This window comes from Parus major, chromosome 1A, assembly GCF_001522545.3.
Source record: "Parus major isolate Abel chromosome 1A, Parus_major1.1, whole genome shotgun sequence".
Taxonomy (NCBI): domain Eukaryota; kingdom Metazoa; phylum Chordata; class Aves; order Passeriformes; family Paridae; genus Parus; species Parus major.
The window spans coordinates 56,646,849-56,670,171 of record NC_031773.1 but is presented as its reverse complement, the minus strand read 5'-3'; the positions used below and the strand labels follow the sequence as shown (position 1 = coordinate 56,670,171).

Sequence of the window (23,323 nt, the reverse complement as noted above, 5' to 3'; positions counted from 1 at the left end):
ACCATCACACAGAAAGGTAACTTCTTTACCAAGGTGTCTCAAGGCAAAATTTCCCTAGGGTTACACAGAGCCACCGTTACTCCATACTGAATACAAATCAAAAATCATTCAGTAAATCAGCAAACAAGTGCTGCTCTGTTGCACTGAGGGAATTCACAGGGTGCGAGAGCAGGCTGTGTCTGGGAAAAGGAATGAGGCACAGAAAGCCACTACTGAACAAAGTTCACCCATCTGCCAGCATTCAGACAGCACCTGAGCTAAAAGTTAACAGCCTGTGCCCCTCATGGTGAGAAGAAAACAAGCACTGGCCACTGAGTCATCACCCCTTGGGGACATCCTGCAGTATTACCATCCTTAGTGTATCAGGGACTGACTTTACTAGCCACTGATGCTTAAATGACTGCTGTTCCACTGCTGTTACCTAACAACAGTTGCTAAGGGCGTGAGAAAAAGCACCTCCTTCAGGTGTAGGACTGTCAGCTTGGAAGGTGCTCCAGACATTAGAGATCTTGGATCATTCTACTCCCAAATTCCCATCTTGTCCCGGCCAGTGCTGCTCACTCAGAGGTCTCAGAGGAACAACTTCATATCCCTCAAACAGGGTGTTGGAAGGCGTAAGCCTAAATCCCTTCTGCTTAATGTACCTCCAGTTGGTGGGCACTGACCTATCCAGGGTTTGGAAAGAAGGGAAACACCCTTCTGTAACTACCCCATTACACACCTCAGAAGAGGTGTCCCAGAGGAGGATCAGGCCTCTGGAATACAGCAATTGTTGTGTCATCCTAGGGAAACACATGGAATTCTCTGGCCTTACCATTACACTGAACACTAGATGATTCAACTGAATTTGCTCTCCCCTCATGAGGTAAGGCTATTTCCTACTTTCTTCCAGTAACTCAGATTTGTCTATGTCCTATTTTTGGTTTCTAAATTAAGAATATTGCTCATTACTGGATTATATGGCATTTATTCTGAGGAGCAAGAGATACTGATGCAGCTAAAAAATCAGTATAAACACCCTGTGGATGTAAGCCATGACATTTATATACCGGATTAATAAGCACTAAGAGGAATTTCTGATGTAGGGCACATGACCCTCCCTTCATTTCAAAAGCAATTATTTTAATACCACAGTTTCAAAGTGTGATGTGTCCTTGAAAACACTGGTAGACAGGCAGCTTTATCAAAAAAGCTTCCAAATCCTGGAAGGACAATTTCAGGTGCATCTCTGGTTTTGTGATAAAAGAACATCTGGAGTGAGTGTGGGGGCTGACCAGCAGATAAGCAGGATGAGACAAACAGCAATTTAATGCAGAGTGGGTCTGAGCCTCTTTTAGAAAGAAGGGAAAGACTGGACACAGAGCTCCTGCTCCAGCCCACCTCCAGCTTCATTCAGCACCTCTCCTACTGCTGTCACTGCCAGGTTTCTGGAGCGCTCTCATTGCTCAGAGTGGCCCTTGCCTTTCACACCTTCTCACCTACCCCTTGATATTTTCCAGATACCTCAGCCTGGAAGCCACTCCCTTGCTCATTTTAGAGGGCCAACTTACAGCTGGAATCCTCACAGAGAACAGTCAGGCTCCCTAGCTATCACTTGTCAAACCTAGGCTGCACCACCTCAGCCTTTCAGACACAGGAAAAATGGGGAGCTTGCCAATTTGTCGTGAGGAGAGCTTTAAAAAAGGACAACAGTTGGTTTTCCACTGAAGACCTCAGTGCTTTCTGACAGTGGTTTGATGTCCCAGGAAAAAAAACAAAACAAAAACCAAACAAAAATAAACAGACAAACAAAAAAAACCTCCATCCAACCCTCCCTGGTCAATTACCTTCCAGCCCTTCCAGCCAGTTGGTCCCTTCCTCTTAATTTCAAATACCTAAGGAACACCCAGAGATCCTAAAGGATCTCAACAAAATTCCTTGAGTATCAGCATGATCCAAGCAATTCACCCTGGGCACGCTCTTGGAGGTGCTCACTACTTTTGGATGCAATACCTCAAAAAAAACTACAGAACACAAAATTAAAACAAACACAGCAGAACAACCCCAGACGCACATGCAGTTCCCCACACACTGACCTGCTGACATTTTTCCTAAGCAGCTGAAATCAAAACCTAGTGAGAGAAGCTGTCAAATGACAAAGGAGAGACATCAAGACCTCACCACAAGTACTCACACCCTGCAAGCAAGGCACGAAAGCCTTCACCAAATGCTCTGGACTCACTGCTGCAAAGTCCAGTCCCAACTCAGCCCTGAGGGCTTCCCAAGCCCAGCAAGGGAAAAACATCCAGATTCATGAAAAGTCACATTCAGATCCATAAAAAGTCAGAAGACAAGTAATTTGGTTGTCATGAAAAGCAGAGGATGAATCCAGAGCCCTGGGAACATAGAGTGGTTCAGGACAGCTCTGCCCAACACTGGGAAGGAGCATGCACAAATAAGGTACCAGATATATAAGAAAGTCAAAGAAAAATTAAAATAAAAATTTTCATTTCTAAAGGTCGTGATACCTTGGTGCTGCTGTCCATTGCTGAAGGTCTCATCTAAGGCATCAGGATAGCTGTCCTACCCATCAGAAACAGAAAACTAAATATAATCTTGGAACTAAATCTTGAACCCCTAAAAAAGGCTCTGCAAAGTTTTGCATCCCCAAAAGGAGAACATAGCTGGAGACAGCTGCTTTCTCCTTTCTGCCTTCACTAGCACAGCATGCCCAGAATAAAGCTGTGCTAAGCCATGCAAGGCCTTTGGCCTGAAAGTCTATCAAACAAGGCATCTGAAGCCAGTCAGAAGGTGGTCAGGGAACCTCTGAGAGCCTGCAGAGATGCAGCCATGAGATTTTCCTATGGAAGATGGAGTTCTTCATGTGATTTCCATGCTCCTCTTCACCTAGCAGATTATCTGTTCTCCCCAAAAGGACTCAACTATCCTAACACTGCCCAGCGCTCCAAAGCAACTTTGTAAAAAGCCAGAAATCCTGAAAAAAAAAAAAAAAAAAAAAAAAAAAAAAAAAAAGTGTTAACTAACTTCTAGCAAGTAGACAATGAAATTGTTGCCATGACTTCCTCTGTAACAGAGTGCCTAATTCCACAGTTTACTGCCTACAGCACTCACCTTTTCTGTATGCCATGCAATGCATTTGGGGGGTCTTGTCAGTTCATTAAGCAGCTGTAAATCAAAGCCTATAGCCTAGTACAGTTGTATGAAATTATTTCTGCTAATGACATCATTCCAGACACCACTCTAATGCAATAATTTCCACTACAGTCCATAGGAGGGAAAAAGAAAAAATCTTAGCATGGTATGTGGTGGATGAAACAAGATCTGCTTCCATGTATTGACACAGTTCCCGTTTTGAGGATTGCTTCTCCCATCTTAGTCTCAGATGGAAAGCAAGATGGGGAAAAAAATATTCCCAGATAATACAGAAAAGGTCTCCCCTGCCTCTGGTTTGAGAGGAAAGAGGAAGGAAGGAGCAGAGAGATCCCACAGACAGCAGTGACTGACACCCCACAAACCTAACCCCATTAACATGCTGCTTCACCTTTATAAAACTTCAGACAATTCCTCACACACCTCCAATCACTCATTAAGAAGGAACAGCCCTATCAGTCTGTGAGAAAACTTATTTAGAAAAAAACCCAAAACAAACGACAACAACAACAACAAAAAAAAAAACCCTGAAAAAATACCACCAGTAAATGCACTTAAGCAGTTAAGAAGGCTAGGAAAGATCATTACATTTCCCTTTGTGTCAAGCTGAATCAAACTTTTTGTTGCTCTAGCAGAAGCCAGGAAGGTGGGAACTCAAATTGACCTTGTTTCTCTTTCCATGGCCTAAGCTCATTTGACTTCTTGTTCACTTTGCCCATCTGTAAAATGGGGGAAATGAGGAGAAACTAATACACACAACATTATAGGAATTATTCAATCCATAGCCACAGAGTTCTTTGAAGATGCAAAGCGCCAAGCATTATTACTAGATGAAGAAATGATATATTTTCTCCCCCAAGCTATACAGAGAAGAAAAAAGCCATGCAAACAGCCAACTGTATTCCTAATGAGATGCAATACTCAAAAAGTGGGACATCATAAAACAGATTGGACAATCTTTCTCCAGCTCACAAAGATTATTCTCAATACATAAACCTCAGAGGATTATAAATTCAAGCAAAGAAACTTAGCTTTTTACAAGATTTCTGCAGACAAAATAAGCTTGTCTAAATAAACAGGGAAAATGTACATTTTTGGTCTTAAAGAGAGCAAAAAGAGTTTTTCAAAAAAGAAGGAAAGAAGTAAAATCAGATTTGCAAGCTTTGTGAGGCATGAATTTATGTTTTCTGAACATAAAGCAATTTCCAGGACTGGGAAAGTCAGTAAAATAAGAAGAACCGGATTGGAGGGAGGCCGGAAAACACTGTGCAGCAGAAGGGTCACATGCTGGATAAACAGGGCAGGCTGCTTGCTCACTGTTTACAGATAAATACATCCCCCCTCTCTGCAGAGATTTATGTGTATTAGAGAGCCACCATCAGAACTGTGGATGAGCAGAACTTTAAGTTACATTAAGGTTTCCCAAACCACATCACATAAAATGTGAGGAGCAAAAAGAGAATAACATGCTTCTTTTCTGCAAGCAGCATTATTACGTCTCAAGAGAAGAGGAGGAAAAAGACACCAGAAAAGTTCCCATCAGAGCCTGCCTGGGGACCTATGGATGCTGAATGCAAGAAAGCAGGCAGGGAGCACAGTGTCTGTGTGAAACTAAGTCACACAAGGTTCTCACTCTGGCCTGAGAAAGCATAAGAAGGAATCTAAACAGTCCTTGGAGAAAGACAACAACCTTTGCAGGTGTTGTTTTGATCCTTGTTGTTTACTTGCAAGAAACAGTCAAAGGGTGTTGTTCCCCAGTTGTCCAATGATTGTGATGTATTGGTTTACTGACCAATGAGAGTTTTACCTCGGACCGGTCTATAAAAGAAGATCTGGAATAATAAATCTTGCTCTCTTAGGCAGCCCAGCCACAGAGTCTGTGTTGTACTTTCTGCTGTTCCTAATATAGTGAGACAGGGACCCTCCTGTGCCCCAACCATGGGCAGTGCTGCACCTCCCATAAACATGCAGAACAGCCACAGGCTCTGGGGAAATGTTTGAAATTATTTCTATTTTGAGCACAATTTAGTTTAGCACAACTATTAAGAGCCTCAGAAAAACTGTGTGTGGGCTGGGCCCTGCAGGACAAGTCATCAAGTGCTAATAAATGGAATACATAGAAATTGCCTTGTGCTTCGCTCCCTCCCTTCATTCAGTGTGACATTGAGGGGGGGGAACCCAACAAATACTGATTTTTGCCTCTTGCACACAGGCACTGTAAGAGAGTGGACTGGACACTATTTCAGTGCTGCATGTGATGCTCTGTCTCAGCTTTAGACACACTAAAAATCTGCTGCCACGGAGCACAGACCTAGCTCAGAGCTGGTGGAAGAGGGTGAAGACACAGCTGCAAAACTGCAGGGTTTTGCTAGGAAAGAGCAGGAGCTATAGGGAGCACATGACTGACTCTGGCTACATGGACTTACCCTTTCTGTGTCTTCATGGCACCATGCTGAAGGAGCTGTCTCTGCTAAGGCTTATTTTAAAAGCCTTATTTAGCTTTTCTGGATTATTTATACATGTGGCCTTACTGTGGGGCAAGGCTGAACTGGCAGCAGCATGTTAAACATGGAGCTAGCCAGGGAGGGAACAGCGAGATGGAAAAATCCATGCTTTTATGGATAAATAGAGGCTGTGGGCAGAGGCACTGAAACTCCACTCTGAACACTCTGGTGTATTCTGTGTGGTGAGACTGGAGGTCAGACATCTGTGCTGAACTTGTGGTAACCCAGCAAAGAAGCCCATGTTCCTCTCCATGTGGGAGAAACAACCAGCAGCACAAAACACAGTCCCCTGCCCCTGTCAGCACTGAGTCAGGCACAGGAATTTCCTGCCATCTCATTAGGGGAGGCCCTTATTCATCTGTTTAATGGGGAAAGCAAGCAGCAGCTGGAGAAATCAAGCTTTTCAGACTGATTGCTGAGTGCAACAGGTCCGATTCCACCAAATGCCAGAGACCTGCCAGTAGTGGAGCCACAGGAATGGAGAAGGGAGGACTGAGCACCTGCTCCTACAGCCCCAGATGGACATGGACACACACACCCCCTTCCCAGAGAGCAGCAGCACCAGAGACAAGGAAAACCAGGCAGATTTATGTCCCAAGCCTTCTGCTGCTCCTGGGGAAGGGGATTGAGCACAGCATTTGGGGAGCAAAGAGGGAGAGACTTCCAGCAAAGGCAAGACATTCGCACAGTGATGCCAGCAGATTGAAAGTTTCCAAACACGCATCCAGCAGAATGTGGCTGCCAGCCAGCACCAGACATTTAACCATGTTTTTACAGCCACGATGGATGCAAATCCAGCTGGAGTATAATCTCACTGACCCTGATAAGCAGTGATAAAACTGAACAAATGTGACCAGCATGGGAGACAACAGGTGACAACCACTCCCAGAGCCAGCAGACCTCTGATTAAAAACCCAAGGAATAAAAACTTTTGGCAGTGGAGTTTAGGGCTTCTGACAAACAAGGAGCAACAACAGCCACTTCTTTCCAGGTCTGGTTCAAGACCTTGGGCAGCTGTGAATCCCAGAGAGAGCTCATGCACAGTGATTTAGTGTGGGAAGGGGAAAAGAGCCGCAATGAAGCACTCCAAGGGCTATGGAGAGGATAAAGGAATAAAATAAAGGAAATGGTATTTTAAATGAGACACCAGTCCTCACATCCTGAGGGACTAGGAGCTCAGCTGTGGAGTTATGGGATAAGCACATCCCAGCCATGGGTTACAATGATCAAGTGCAGGCTCAGCAATCTGACCCAGCTCTCCAGCTGGAATTTAGGATGCTAAATCATACCATAATATCCAAAACAAAGTAGATGAGGGATCACCATTCCCAAAACAAGACTGCCAGCTCTGACATGCACTAGGCTACTTGGATCAAATCAGTCTAGACCGAATGCAAAATCCTGCTCCTTGAAGCCAACAGAACTGGGACACTTCCAAAAGACCTCACAACACATACTCTGTTTTGCTGAATGCATTTTCTCATAAACTTGTCCCAATAATCTGAAAGCTCTTGGTAGTTTCTCTGCACATTGCCATAGACCTGCTGAGTCAGGTTAACTGCACATGCACAGCTACATCACGCAGTCACAGCACGTCCAGGGGGAGCTTGTGCTGGAGCTGAACCCTCCAAACTGGGTGCACTGGCACCGTTTGAACCCTTCATATGCCACAGAACAGCTCCAGTGCTAATTTCAGTTTTGCTTCTTGGATAATCCAAACACACTTCATTACTCTGCCACAGTCCACACCTTAACCCTAAATTCACTGTCATTAAAATGTAGAAACATAGTTTCCACATTTCTCTGACCCTAAACTACAGCTTAGACTGTGTTAAGTAAGGACCATCCTGTAAAAAATACAAAATCAATGGATATCTGGAGAAGCAGACTGACATTCTTCTACAATTCTAACTAGAAGTCATATAGAGCATCATTTTAATGACATTTGAAATGAAAACCCAAAGGAGCTGTTGTGTAAGATATCAAAAAGCAAAAAACCAGCAGATAGTAGATAACAGACATCAGCAATGCAGTGGGTTTAGATTACTTACCTACAGGAACAGACTTAGTGTTGATCTCCACTGTTACTCTTAAGCACGTACCACTGATCCATATAAACTTCCAACACTGAGAAAAAGAGAAATGGAGATTTTGATTAATCACTCAAAGCCTGAGATGACTTAACTGTGATATCCTGTAAAAGTTTATTATCAAGTGACACAGGATACAGGAAGCACTGTGGATAATGTACATAACAGCATTTAAAAAAAGCTAATACCAAGAGATTAAAAGATGACAACTGATGTACAAAACTGAAATGAGCTTGTTAATTCCAAATAATTCCCAGCAACATTATTTCCCAGTATCTCTACATTACACAGTTGGTCTGTGCCTGCCCTTGACCTCCCCAGATGATCACACACATACAGCACAAAAAAAAGGTGAATAATGTCTGGCAATGCTTCCTTCTCACTGCTGCAACCTAAACAAACCCCAAACAAGCACCCAATGTTGATGAACATTTGAAAATGTGTGAAGTAAAGCCAGTGGAAGTCAGAGGAACCCATAGCACTGAATCAACCCCACAATTCATTCTCAGCTTGAGTTCCTGAGTCTCCTTGCTATGACTATTTTCGTAAATCAAAGATGTTCTCTGTTCCTGTGGCTTGACAGGAAGCTTTAGTCTCGGATACTCCCATCTACAGACTGTGGACAAAAGAGGAGTTATTTGGTATGGGAAATTTGACAAAACTGTTCCAGGAGAAGGCTCTGGGTAGGCTTTGAATCTGAAATGCAAAAGGGAAGTTTGGGGAATAAAACTTCAGGCTAATAACTCAAAACTTCCAAACCTATGCGGTTACACAAGCTCCCATTAGAAGAGGCTTAAGAATAAGTGACTCAAAGACGAGTGCTCAGTGAAATATGGTTGGTAGAATGATGGAAACAACCAGGAACACACCAGTGTAACCCCACCTGCAACACTTCACTGGCACACCAAGACACTGCTCTCCAAAAAAAGTCATGCCAAGAGCATGAGGAGGAGTTTGAGACAAGCAAGTAACATCATCAGAAAGCAAAGAATCAGCTCAAAAAAGTGGGAGTAAAGGCACACTGACTAACTAGTTGTTGACTTGTGGCAACAAACTGCAAATATACAGAGACTGTAAACTGGAAGACAGATAATTCACCCCTTGTATGACTGGGAAAGGAAAAAAAGAAATCCCAAATGTTTTCAGGGCTATACACTAAAAAGCTATAATAGATCATCTCAAGATGCACAAATGACTGGGTGCTCATTACTTCTCTGAAGAGTTTTTTAGAGTAGATTGAACAAAACCACCAGGGGATAAAAAAAAAGACACAGAACTGAGCAGGACATAGGAGTCTGTGCAAGCAGACTCCATCACAGGACAGGGCTCCAGGCTATTGCAACAGAATAATTATGTACTGAGCCCAGTGCAACACAGGGGAAAAAACATCTGCCAGATGGAAAAAGACGCAAAATGTTGTAGGCGGGGAAAAAAAAATATTTGAGGTTTCTATAAAGGGCACTGCAGAATGTCATGTTGGTGTTATTTTAAGCCTGCCTAAAGTAATATGAAGGGCCAAAATGGAAAACCTATAATTAGATGTAGCTTCTCCCCTTCGTTACAATCTGACCAGAGCTGATGCTCCTGGATTGACAGGACCTTTGGGATTCCCATTGCCCGGGCTACCAAGACACACAGGCAGCAGGGGGAAGGAGACATGGAGCACGGCAGCCGTGGGATTCTGCCACTGCATCTTTGCTGCGTGGGACTGGCCACCTCTGCTCCTTGCAGCTGGCCTGGCCCTCCTGCTGCAGCCACTAGTGGTGCCCCAACTCCCTCAGCATCTTCTGCAGTTGTTCAGAACCAAGCTCCCAGCTGGGTCTGTCCCCCTCCACCACTGCAGGAAACTCACACTCCCCACGAAAGCCATTCTCCAGACTGACTTGCTACTCCCAGCATGGGTGGCAGCACCACAGATATTCCCAAGCCTCTCCACCACCACTATTTTGGTAAATCAAAGATGTTCTTTGTTACTGTGGCTTGACAGCAAGTTTAGTCATTTCCTTCTCGACAGAGTCAGAGTTACACACACACAACCCACACCTCGGGCAAGCTGCACAGCCACTGGCTGTCTGATGAGGAAGGGAACGTGTTCCTGCATTCCTCAAAAGGGAACAAACTGCCTCAGACCCTGGCAACACAAGGATTCTGTTTGTTCCCAAGGCTGCTAGGGAAGTGGGCTTCATTTCCCATTCCCCCGCATCCTTCCTTCCTCAAACTCAATTTAATTTCGACTAATGAAATTCTGGTCCTGGTTTTGGCTGGGATAGAGTTAATTTTCTTCACAGTGGGTTGTATGGGCTAAATTCTGGATTTGTGCTGCAAACAGTGGAGATGGTTTAGTTCTTGCTGAGCAGGGCTTGCACAGAGCCAAGGCCTTTTCTGCCTCTCACCCCACCCCAGTGAGGGGCTGGGAGTGCCCAGGGAGTTGGGAGGGGACACAGCTGGGACTGCTGACCCCAACTGACCAAAGGGACATTCCAGACCATATGTGGCATTACATTAGTATATAAAGCTCGGGGAGGATGTTTGGGATGCTGGCATTTATCTTTTCAAGTCACTGTTACCTGTGATGGTGCTCCTAGGGATGGCTGAACCCCTGCCCATAGAAGGTGGAGAATGAGTTCCTTCCTTTGCTTGTGTGCACAGCTTTTGCCCTCCTTATTACACCATCTTTATCCCAACCCATAAGGTTTGTCACTTCTACCCTTCCAATTCTCCCTCTGATCCCACGAGGAAAGGAGTGAAGAAGTGACTTTTTGGGGTTTAGTTGCTGGTTGGGGTTAAACCCCAACACTATCCCTACCAGACACCCCCTAATCCTAAGCTAAAGAAACCCCCTTGCACACCCTCACCTCTGAAGACTGTTTACAGAAGTATTTCCTATAGGATTGGCTGTGAGGTTTATCCCAGCATTTCTCCAGCCTGAACAGGGCACAGGACACAGAGATCCAGGGGGCTTCACCCTGCACTAGGATGCCAGGCAGGCTGACAGCCCCCAGGGAAAGTTTGGTGTTCAGGACCATGAGTGAAAACTGGGACTTCTGGGAAAGGGTGGGGCTTTTCTGGCTTAACTGGAAGGGTAAATTATCATCCAAGAACAGGAGCTGAGGGCATAGCTGCTCCCATGTCACACAGCCCTGACCTGTGGGCACACAGGAGACCGGGGGTTCTCCAGCCTTGACAGCAAGAGCAAAAGCCTCCATCAAGTTCAATCCAAGTTCACTTTCAATATGAAGAAAACAACCTCCCAGAAAACCACACTCATAACCAAGAGCCAGTCGTTAGGAATGATCATTTAAGAAGAACAGGACTAGGCAAACCAGGTGAGAGTTAATTGGGTTTTTGCTTTCATAGAGAGATCACAAAGTATAAACGCCCTGGGGGAACCTCTCCAGTATCCCCAGGAAAGAAAGATGCACGATATGGTCTTTTTCTTTTGCAGACTCTAATTTCTTAACCAGAAAGAAAATGCAAATCCTACTCCCACAATCTTGCATGTTCAGCAGCAATATTTTACCTTGCCAATCAAATGTTTTCTGCAATAGCCACCCATTCCTTTTTTAAATTCAAGACACACAACTGCATGCAATTAATTACACGCTGTGTGAATTTAAACAGGACACAGCCCTGTGCTCAAAGACCTGAAAAAAAATCACATGTTGCACTGTGTTTAGGGACACAGCTGAAAAAGAAAGGTGCAGCACTATTTCTTTGCTTTGTGACTCCTAGGAGCTTTGTTTCAGGAACATTTCCAGAAGAATGCAAGAGCAGTGCAAATAAATAGTTGGATTCATGTCTGTTCTTTACTAGATAAAAATAAAGATCTGTTTTGCCTAATCATTTCTGATCGAGAAAAACAGGACTTTGAGATACAAGATCTGAAAGCCCCTCCTCTCTACTAAAAGCTAAAAAATTATTCTGAAACATGGGACCCAGGTAATCACAGCACAATTCAAATTAATGCTCCTTCCCACACACATGCCTCATGTCTGTCTGTTTATATTGCAATTAAAAAGCTACTATGACATTCGTCCTACGTTTTTAAAAGAAATTTCCACAGGCAACAGGATTCAAAATTACTAAGGAAAAATTATTAACAAATGCAGTTCCAAGGAAGTCACTGATGCAAGCTGATTCTGTCCAGCTATCTTGCCTTGGAAAAGTGAGAGGAGGATTTAAAGCCAAGAAGCCAAGCAAGGAAGAGACACTAACAGTTTGAATGATCTGGAGAACTAATGGTTTTCCATGGAAAAAGCCACTGATGCATGTCTTACACTAATGACATGATTTTTTGTAAAAGGCCTTTGGGCAAAGGCTGGTTTGAATCTTAATGGAAGCAATCAGGACTGCAGTTTGAATGCTTTCCTCAATCTTATACACCCAAGTATCACTCACCAACACAGCCTCCTTCACCTTTAAATCACCCTGTCCCTGGAAGCATTCTTCAGCCTCTTCAGACCACATAGCAGATCTCTTATTTATGCTGGGACTGGCTAGCTGCACTCAGATAAATTAGGCAAGAACAGAAAACACAGACACTTGAGCCCTTATCTTTATTTTTGGTTTCTGGAAGGCCACAGACATTTTGACACAGACAAAAATCACACAGCATCAACCGTAACAAGGCAGTCTGGTTTTGGGTCTTATTGCACCCACAGCTGAAACCCAAAACGTGGGCACTTACCAGCCCAGCAAGTGCCAGCCTGGAGCTTAAAAAACAAGTTTCGATCCAAACCCAGGGAGTCTGGCATAACTAAAGGGGCCTGGACAAAAATAACCTCTTCATTAACTCCAGGGATCCAAACAGCTGATAGCTCACACATTTCCTACCACAAAACAGTAGATTTGAACAATGTACATGCACAGAAGTCACTGAATCAACACAGCAGCACTGGAGGATGCAGACAACATAGCCAATCACCACAGCAAAAAAACACTTTCTGGAAGCATAATAAAATATTCTGAATAATTTCATGAGTCAGAGATGAGTAACACAAGATTAGACCATTCAATGAAGTACTTTTAAGACCAGCAACAAGAACAAACTACAGAAGGTTTAAATAAAAGCTTTCAAATCACTAACTTATCAGATATTAAGTGGAACTAGATATGATTTACACAAAGAAAAAATATGACTAATCTATGACTAATTTCATATTAATCACTGTGTCCATCTCTGAATTGGAGTGCCACTGTATGCAGTTTCTGTCAGCTAGTGCTTTGTTTTAATTCTACAAGCCATAGCCAAAGCAACAGATTGTGCAGTTCATCGTCTTTGAAAATGCAGATGTTAGTTGATGGAAGATGCAAAACTGTCTGAAAAATGTGGAAGACTACCACATTAATTTAACTGAAGATCTCATGCCCCAAAACTCACGTTATTGAAGCAGGGTGATGATAAGTCTGTGGGATCAGATATGAGAGAGTGACAGATCTGAGAGCACCAAGCGCTGGTGCTGTCAGTGTTCCCCCCTCAGAGTTGTGTTATGTTTGCTGACACTGAGGTGATTAAAGCCATGGATCCTGTTTATCAGACAACAACCCAAAGCAAGCAGAGGCTGCTAGAGTTTTGTTAGAGGAAACTGCTTTTTCTTTAGGGCAAGATATCACAGTGAAGCACTGCTATCACTAAATGAACACAGGAAGATTTTCAAAGTGTTTTCTCTCTCAGGCACCAGTTTGGTTTTCTTCTACTACAAATGCAAAAGAGCCAGGAGAAGCCTCCATGTCCTTCATCCCTTCAACCCTGGCACACCCCATCAAATGCAAAAGGCACTGCTCTATCAGTGGTGTTTATCTCCTAAACCTCACTGGTGTTGCCATACTACTTTCTGTCCTCCTTCCCAACTCTGCTCAAAACAAGCACAAGATATTCCTTGACCAAAAGGCATCAGGCTTTTACATAAGGTTAATGTGGTAGTTTGACTGGGAAACTCAGATTGGCAAATCTAAACCACTACAGTTCCCCATGACACTTTCCAGGAACATGCCTGCCCTGTAATTACCCTTAATTGTTCTGGGCATCCTTCACATTCACAGCAATACTTTGACATTCCTCAAAGGAACTTAAATAGCTCAAATCACCACAAACTTAGAGAATCCTGTTATTGAAGCACACACAGCCCAACTCTGTGTTTCCAAATCTGGGAAGTGAGGAGGAAGCTTTGCAAGAAGCAAAACCCAAAAGCACTTACCAAGAAAAGGAACAAAATAACATCCCTTTGCTGCTGTCAAGAGGAGGCAGCCAAAGGATTAGAGTTGAAAACCCTAAAAATTAGGATCAATTTAACTAGTTGTTTTGCCAGCTTCACAAGTAAGTTTTATACATGTATTTTGCTTTCTCTCCATACAGACACTTGGGTTGTCTCATCCCTGTTAAGTTGGTTACATGCTAATACACATGCACACATCAGGATTCAGCTGTTGTGCTTTTATATGCACTGCAAAAAATCCTGAAAATACCATCAGAATCACAATCTTGTTGTTCCACACAGTTTTAAAGCACATGATTGCAGAATAAAACCCTCAGCACATATTTCTGGCCTGGATTCTTAAGGAAATGAAGCTTATGTGGTAGTGGTTTTTGTCAGTCCTCACCCTAATAAATTTTCAATTTGCTTGTCAGTTTTGACCACATTTGGCAGAAGTCAAAGAGATCCAAACAGGTGTCACATTCCTACACCTTTGGGAAAAATTATTATTCAGGTGGAGGAGACACATTCAAATCAGCCTCTCAGGCTGAATCAGGATCAGATTCTACTGCAGAAACTCAGCAACTCCCTCCTTTGGCTGGTCCAGCAGCTTCTCCATCAGCAACCTCAGAGCAAGTCCCATGGCCACCAGTGGCAAATATAGTTAGTCCCACTTCCTAATTTTATTCAGGAATCTGCTTTATAACTAACCTATTACAGCAGTTTAGTTAAGGAATGAACAAGGATGCTGACACAAGTATTAAAAACCATTTCACAAACAGTCAGAGAGCATTATTCTCAGAGGAAAAACTTCATTAGCTTTCAGTCTGCCTTTTTTAAGAGGTCAATGTCTTGCAAGAACAGAAAAAGCAGCTTTTCTCTCAGAGAAAATATCAAGGAGGCAGTTCATGACACAGAAGAGATGCAGGCAGAGTACAAGACTCAGGAGCTAAACAAGATACAAAATCATTTTCCACTCCTAGACCACCACTCCAAGTGCAGACCAATTACACAGCAAGTTAAAAAGTCACCAGCAGCAGCTTCCCCCCAAGCTCTCCATAATATGAAGAATAATGGATATGAATATGGAAAATTAATATATATGGCCATAATATGCAAAATCACATCCACCACTTGTCAGAGGGCACTTTAGCCAGCCTCCAGTCTGGAGGACAGCCACAACAGCTCCTGCAAACACCCCAGGTCAAGAGCAACACATGTCCTGATGATAGCATGGGGAAAATACTGGTCCTGCCAGGAGCATGGATGTGATGAGGGGATCTCTCTCCAGCTGGGAGAGTCAGGCTCCACTTATTAATAGAAGGTGCTGGCATCCACAGCCCAGGACTCTGAGCCAAGCACTGCAGTGTGTCAGGAGCAATGTGGTGAGGTTTATGGAAAAGAGCTTCCAAACACCGGACCTGGGAACAAGACAGAGACTGGGCATAAATGTAAAGTTATTCCACAAAAAAAATAAGCCTTAAATCACAATGAACTTCAACCAACAAAATTCATTGTACCAAATCCTGAAATAGAGTCAGATGAGGATATCAAAGCCAGGCTGGACTGGGCCCTGAGCAACCTGGGATAGTGAGAGGTGTTCTTGCCTATGGCAGGCGGTTGGAACTGGATGATCTTTGAGGTCTCTTAAGACCCAAACCAGTCTATGATTGTATTATCTGACCCCCAGAAAGCAGCATCTTCACCTATGAGCTTTCCACTCAACTTAGTCCAATAAACGCTCCTACTTCAATCACCCAGTTTTCACTCGCACGGAAGAACAAGCCCTGGCCACCATAGCAGCCAAGCAGACCCCAGCTCAGTGAGAGCCACTTTCATATTTCACATGAAATATGGATAAATAAATTTTTCATATTTAACTGGTTGGTTTGTTTTGCGGAAGAGCAGCTGTTTGTTTTATTGAGGAAAGAGGCAAACTTTGCTTAGACTCCAAAATGAAAGGTCAGAGGTGGTCAAAGAACTACTTAGAAAATGCTGAGGGTAAACAAGTGCACCATTAAGTTTTTGTTGTGTTATACTTTCATTTAGAAATCACCTAATAACCATCTTTCCCATGGGAAGAGCTAATATTGGAAGCAGGATACATCCCACAAATGTTCTATTAAACATCCTACAAACAGATGTTCCTAGAGTCCAACAATTCAGCCAAACAGATTTTTAACTGCTGTATAAAATTTGAGAGACAGCAAAAAAGACTTCAATATCACTTAAATGGATTATTTTCTGCAAGGTAAACTGGGGAGGGACCACCTTCAGGAGAGGTTGTGAAACACAGGGAGATCTGTCCTCTCTGCAGAAGGGCTGGGTGAAACCTAAGCCTCTCGCTGGAAGGCTGCAGGGTCTTGTCCCTTTGAGCCATACCCAGGAGCATGTGCTGCTGTCCCATGAAGGAGATGGTGGAAGCAATGAAGACAGGAGAAGATCTTTCCAAGAGATCTTTTCAGGGAAAGTCACCACATCTCTCACCTCCTGCAATCCAAACTCATCCTCATTACTGCACACAGTCATTGAGTCTCATTAGAGATCCCTCCACACAGAAAATGAGAGACTTATTCTATGATCTATGATTCTATGACCTTCTGTCTCAACTCCTTTTATCCTGAAATTTCCTCTAAGAATCCTATTAACCTATGAGGGGAGAAAATAGCCTTCCATACCTGACCAAATAGTAAAACACAACTCCTGCTTTATCTACATGGCAAGTCATCACTCACAAAAACTTTGATTTCTATAAAACCCTTTAGCTGCTGAGCTGCAAGACAACCTTCACTTCCCACACATTCCTTGTTTACTATCCTTAGGTAGCTAGCATCTCTCTAACCCAGCAAAGACAAGGTCTAGGAGACACTGAACTGGCATCCTCTGCCAAATCTGAGGCTCTGCAGGTCAAGATTAGCTTAAGAGAAGACTACATCCATGCAGTGCTCTACAGAGGGTGGTCTAGATGAGCCAGGAGAACACAAGAAATGAAGTACAGGGAAGAGAAGGATAAACTGGGAAGATCTGTATGAGCTGTGTGTGCAGCACTGCACAACTTGCCATACAGAGATGCGTGCTACCTCTCTTCTGCAAAGAAGGCATCTCAAGCACAGGGCTCCCATCATGCAACAGCACATTGTTTTTTAATTTGGGATTTCCTCCTGCTCTTCATGCAAGCTGGGGACCGGCAGGCTGAGAGAGCACCTCCTGCAAGATGGAATTACTGAAAGAGCTTCCCGCAGGTCCTCATTAAACCCCAGTAATCCTCACAGACATGGCAGCAATGCAGCTGGTGGTAATGCATTTCCCCTTTCTGCTTGCATCACTGATTATTACTCATTAGGGCACTTATAATCTTTATATAGAGTTCTTTTATGTAGCCTAATTTGCTAAGAAGTAATCACTCTTCTCCTCCCTTGGTAGTACAAAAGAGGGCTGTAAAGTGATTTCATTTGCAGATTATTCCAAGGTTGTCCTTCCCAGAAGTTTCTTTCAGATGTTCAGTCTGAAGCCAGATACATTTGATCATTAGAAAATAGCTAAGAGAATCCCTACATTTTACCCAGTTTTGTGTGGAAAAGACGAGTAATTTAGGAAGCTTTACATCTCTTAGTGCATTTTGAGTTGCTTGCCAAATAAATCCATGAACTTCCTTCTTAAAAAAAAACCCAACAAAACACCTCTGCAGCACTGAAGAATTCAACTCTTCACACAGAGCAGGGTAAATGGAGTTTACCTAATGCTCAGAATGAGCACAGGACAGAAGAGCAGGACAGACACCTGCATCACATGCAGCAGGAGAATGATGCACTTGTGTGTCTGCCCAGAGCTGTAGCTCCAAAATTAATGTCTGGTGATCACACAACTGCATGCTCTGGCTTCGGGTTCAGGGCTCTGCTGCCAACCCATTCAGGAGCTCCAGCACATTTCACCTCATTCTTCCAGGCTTCCCTCAGGGGAAGCAACAAAAGACAGCCTAAACCCAGAGCTGCTATTCCGTGCTCAGACTCCAGTTCTGTGTGTGCAATCCAGACTTTAAAGACCCATCTCACTATAGCTTTTCCAACAGTTTTTGGACAATAAATATGCTGGATGCTGAAAAGGTCACTGTTGAAATAATCACTGTCTTGCACTAACTACCACTCCCTACAAGTAAGTTGAAAAAAAGGGAATACAGATTTGTATCCAGCCTTCCCTGTAATCCAAGACTGTTCATGACAGATGATTTTGCTTCTGGATGAGTCCAAGTCCTTGCTGAACTCTCAAAATTTCCGTAAACACTCACCAAGGAAGAGAAAATGAATGACTGGATTGCAGCACCTCATGACACACAAACCTCAGAGCTTTAGCTGTTTAAAACCACCCACACCAAGCAAAGGAATAGGCTGTAGTTACAAACTCCAAACAGCAAAAATAGGACTACTTAAGACAGAAGAAAATGGTTTTTTAAGAGTAGAACAATTCAGGCAGTTGTATTTGCAAAAGCCTCCTTCGACATGCTTCTATGCTTCTGTTTCTAAACAGTCTTTCCATACTACAATGAATTTTGTGTAATTACTATGTACTGAGAAACTTAATTACACTGTATTAACAATAGAGGTTTTGACTTCCTATCCAAAGGCTCTGCTACTTTTAATTAAACGTGAACACTGTAGCCTTGTTAAGCCTATGCAAATCCAACACTGTGAAGTTGCCTGTAATAAATCCAGAGGCAATGCTGCAGCCTCAATGCAAGGATGCTGATAGAGTTTAAAATAAGCTTTGTTAGTACAGATCAAACAAACACGCCAGAGTGTGGGATATGGTTTTGAATATTGAACTTTGCACAAGTTCAATATTCAATCCATCCTCAGTGTGTTTTCAAAAGGTCAGTGAGCCACTACAAGTCTCCTCAATTCCTTGTTAAAGCTGAACAACAGAGTTTTCCATCAGATTTGCAGCAGATTAAGGATTGCAGCTGATTTCCCACATGGCAGCCATGCAAACCACAGGACCCAAGTGAGGCATGACCTGACAGCACTGGGAAGTCAAGGAGGGAAGAGAACATTGAACAAGATAAGCAGGGGAGTCTGCTAACCCAGGCCAACACCACTCATTCCCCCTGTCTCAGGATAAAGGAACCAGATTTGATTCAAAGGGCACTTTTTACAAAGTTATAGCACTGACTTAATGGAGCACCACCTAAATATCCACTTCCTCAAGCCAAGGCTGGATTAGTCCCAGAAAGCCAAGTTCTGATGCTCACACTTGCATGTCATGGAAGTAGAGTATGAAGGTGCCAGGTCAGGGCTAAACCAATTTTTAATGTTTTCCAAGTCTTTTCATGTCAGTCACAGATTTTTTATAGTCAGAGTTGTGAAGATGCAGTCTAGTCCCAAACCCCGAGGGAGAATGATCCAGACATGCATGTACCCACTGATTCAGCAGCTGGAGCTCCCTGCTCTCCCGAACAGATGCAATTATCCCCAAGATGATATGAAAGGGCAGAATGGGGTGGGAAAAGGAAGGAAGGTGGCTGTATGGCCACCTGAGAGCCCTCCCTGATGATGCTGCCCTTAATCTGGGCTGCAAGGAGAAGTTATCCCTATGGCCCACTAGCCCTCTGAGTGTTCCAGACTGCCTGGCCAGGGGGAAGAAGGGCTGTGCTGCAGGCAGGCTCATCTGGCAGGCAGCTCCAGTGAGGTGAGACTGCTCTGGGACAGATGGGGCAGCAGGGGACTCTGCTGCAACTCCTCATCAGTTGCCCCCTCTGCCTTTGCTAAATCTAAATTTGATGGAACTGATCATTTGCATGAGGGAAGATATCAAAGCAAATTTAAAGCCCCTCATGGGGTTAGATAGTACTATATATAGTGCAATTATAGTTGCACTGGCTAAGAACCAATTTTGGCAAAGCATGGGGCTTTCTGGAAAGTGGAGCCAGGAAAACGACAAATAAAGGAAAACATGCGATTGTTCCCACTGCTCCTTCTCAGTAACCATTTCATTACATCACTATTTTCTTAACTAATAATTGTCAAACCGTAATTTTTGTTATTTCAAATTTATAGTTTCCCTTAAATTAAAGGTATTCTTAAGCCAGGAAGAAGCAAAAAGATCTATCTGCCCTACAGATATCATGGCAAACTTAGGTCAGAATTAAAACAACAAAGAAACTATTATTTCCCCAACCTCCTTAAAAGGGGAGAGAACAGTGAACAAGATTACTAGCAGGCAGAAGAAGGAATAAAACAACAAAAACCAAACAAAACAAATAAGAAAAAGAGTATGAAGAGCCTTTGTTCCCAGGAAATCCTTTTAAAGATCTGAGGAGACTCCAAGCGATGCAGCTGTACTTCCTGTGACCTGCAGTGTCCAGTTTGGGAGCACTAGAAGGGTCACAGCCTGGGGACATCTCGGTACAGCCACGCTGCACACACAGAGACCTCAGCACAGGAACCCCTCACAGCAACTGAGACATCCTGGGCTGCAGGGAGCCACGCTTCAGAGCTGTCCTGCAAAGGGGACCCCTTGAGTCATACGCGGTAGCAGGATTCTCTCAACACTCAGAGCTGGGGTTGCTCAGCCTGCAGAAAAGGAGGCTCCAGGGAGACTTTAAAGCACCTTCTGGGGCTACAAGAACACTGGAGAGGGACTTCTAACAAAGGCACGTACTGACAGGACAAGGGGGAACGGCTTTAAACTGAAAGAGTATGGGGTTACATTGGAAATTAGGAAGAAATTCTTCCCTTTGAGGATGGTGAGGCTCTGGCACAGGCTGCCCATGGAAGCTGTGGCTACCCATCCCTTGAAGTGTCCAAGGCTAGGTTGGACGGGGCTTGGAGCAACCTGGGATAGTAGAAGGTATCCACTTGGCAGGAGTGCTGGAACTGGGGGATGTTTAAGGTCCCTTCTAACCCAGGCCATACTAGGACCCCTTTAGAGCAGAGTCTGAAGTAACAAGAAACAGCAAAGCTCTTTAACAACATAAAGGTAATAAAACAGCACCTTAATGAAACTGCTGCAGGACTTAGATAAACTGATTACCAGAGAGTTTGTCTACATTGAAGAATTAACTCCAGCACTGTCCCTGACTTGCTCTCCCACCTACATCTTGAATTCGAGCACAATGCTTAACTTCAACTGGCAGGAGACACAGGCAAATGTTTGAATAAGCACATTAAGTAGCGCCTAAGCACCACTGCAGGCAACCAACACTCAGGGACCCCAAAGCTCTCCAACTATTCCCATAACTCCATCATACTCTGTGGACAAACTCAGAAAGCAACACAACATTTGTATACATATTTTAAATGTTTTACATGTTTTAAAAGTTTTGTGCTGCATATAAAGCTTTCAGACTCCTTGGCATCCTTAAAAGCACAGCTACTGCTATCCAGAGCAGCATTCTTCCTGCAAAGGATGCCCAAGATCCCTCATGTTTGACTCATTTGAGAGTCCAGCTCCACTGGGACACACAGCTGAGAATGTGTCTCTTCAGCCGCTCACCACGGGAAGAGTGGCCAGACAATAGCTCAGTATTTTGGGCACACGAGCCCTTAACTGCTAGCAGGAGTCAAGTTCAATATATGTGGGCGAGATCACTTGAGCTTAACTCAAATCCAAAGGACATCAGCATGAAAAAAATGGGAGGAGAGGCTGCCAGTCCCTGAGGAATAGGAGAGGGAGGCAACAGTTATGCTTGCCTATAGCAAGGAGGTATTTTACCCCAGCTGAGATCCCTTGAGCTGGAACCCAGCCAGAAAGCCCAAATAATGGCCCTTCTGCTCACAAAACCATCCCTGAATTTTGATTGTTCACAAGCTGCCTGGAACACAGTTTTAAACTCATCTAAAATACAATGAGGGGAAAATTTCCTGCTTCTCGTTGCTCAGAGAAGATATTAAAACAGTATTTTCTTAATTCCTGCTTTGCCTGGCTTTCATTACTCATTTTCCAGCTTTCTTCAAAACTGAAAAATTTTAAAGTACAGGGGTTTTATGTATAATTTTTTACTTTGTCCCTGCACAGGCTATCATTAGAAGTATGCAATATTTAAGCACTGCATATACACAGATAGGAAGTTTTTGCTTTTACCTTGATTAAACATTTGCTTTGTTTCTTTAAATCACCCAGCTTGTGTCTTTTACAGGAAATTAAATTAACATAAAGTGTCTTTTAATAATCATAAGAGCTTCCCAGCAATTCAATTTGCAAAATGACAGACCAGCATTCTGCATCACAGTAAACAGTTTATCAAGCTATTCTGACAGCAAATCTTGTTCAAAGCCTTGTCCAGAAACGTAACACTACCTCCTACTATTCCAGGCGTGCTGTCAATGACAGAAAACAGTTATGAAAACACAGCCAAGCACAGGCTCTGTCTCCACAGCATTAAAATCTGTAAATCTCTCTCTCTACCAGCTACGACCCAGCTGAGCTGCAGCCAGGACCAGCTCTGTGAAGACAAGTTAATACCGACCTGCATTATCCTGTTTTCCTGAAAACGAAGCCAGCTCTGCGCTGCCGGAGGCCCCAGCCTTGCGTAGGAGGGAGCCTGGTGGTTCCACTCCCAAAACCTGCATGAGGTCTTAGCAGGGACTCCTTGGCACAGGTCAGCTCACAGGATGCACACAAGAGAGGAAAAGATGCAGGGAGGAAAGACAGCATCAAGGTATGGAAAGGACTCAAAACTACAAAGTAGCTCAGGGGCAAAGGCTGTGTGTGAGGAATCGCCCCTACCAAACCCATAACACATGGCCAGGGCCAGCAGCCCAAGCTCTAGGAAAGGCCTTGCTGTGACACACTGACTCCTTCACATGCCACCTGACTGGCAGTGCCTCCCCAAAAAGTGTTGTTCCTACTCAGGCAGGACTTCTGTCTGCCCTCATACAGCACAAAGGCTTCAAGAAGCCAGATACAAACCCTGATAGCAGGAAAGCAGTGAAAACAAGGAAGGCAACTTATCCCAGCCTCAAAGGCTATGAGTGGTGGAGTTAAGAGCTCAGTCTGGCCCTGTCCACACAGCAGCAGCTCCAGCATGAGCAACTGGCTTTTCTGCAAACACTGAGACACGGAGCGTACTCCAAACAAATATTCCTCAGAGCAGGAAAAAAACCAAAGATGCATCAAGTGAGACTTATGGGACAACTACTTTCACTCCTGGGTTCATGGGCTTTAGCCTGTTTTTAGCAAATTGCCTTTGCAGATGTCAAAATAGCATCCCTCCTCCTCCTCTGTACATATACAGCTGGACATGAATCTCCACAGCCTGGCTGGCAGCATCTGCATTCAGGTTCGCAGTAAGAAGTCTAGAAGGGAAGCCTCTTCTTTGGAATTCCAAACACAAGTATTTAATATGGTCCAAGTGCCAAGTATATAGCCCATGGAAAGGAGGGACCCACAA

The 23,323-nt window shown here is 43.8% G+C and overlaps 1 protein-coding gene across 13 annotated transcripts in view; it reads right to left on the bottom strand.

The window, feature by feature from the left end:
- The window catches only part of PPFIBP1 (PPFIA binding protein 1), a 103,233-nt gene that overhangs the window by 65,609 nt on the left and 14,301 nt on the right, over positions 1-23,323 (bottom strand). For all 13 annotated transcript variants that reach the window (XM_015628064.3, XM_015628067.3, XM_015628070.3 and 10 more), the window contains exon 2: positions 7,706-7,781. The gene's annotated coding sequence lies outside the window, so the exon portion shown is untranslated. The remainder of the gene's footprint in view (positions 1-7,705; positions 7,782-23,323) is intronic.